The sequence below is a fragment of the Propithecus coquereli genome, unplaced genomic scaffold (assembly GCF_000956105.1).
Source record: "Propithecus coquereli isolate 6110/MARCELLA unplaced genomic scaffold, Pcoq_1.0 Scaffold311, whole genome shotgun sequence".
Lineage (NCBI taxonomy): Eukaryota > Metazoa > Chordata > Mammalia > Primates > Indriidae > Propithecus > Propithecus coquereli.
The window spans coordinates 220,211-220,564 of record NW_012148742.1 but is presented as its reverse complement, the minus strand read 5'-3'; positions in this window follow the sequence as shown (position 1 = coordinate 220,564).

Sequence of the window (354 nt, the reverse complement as noted above, 5' to 3'; positions counted from 1 at the left end):
CTGAAATTGAGTAAGGCAGATTCAAGTATAAATATTTCAGTGATTTTCCACTGTTATTATAAATACTCTTACTTCGTGTGATAGATTTTGGGTTTAGGTGGGATCATTGCCATTTTTTCTAACCTATTGTAGCTTAAATCTTGTTAGAGATGATATTAATATGCAGGTAAGTAAATAACCAAAATTTGTCCATAGACTCACACATCTCTACTTTGTTATATTTATCCATTTGCTAGAGAGCATACAGCTTGGGGCACAGTGAAGACTGCCATAGGCCTTGTCATGCAGTAAAAACCAAAACATAGATATATGCAACTGAGGTGCTGCAAGAAATTCTCTTTCATAATAGCAAGT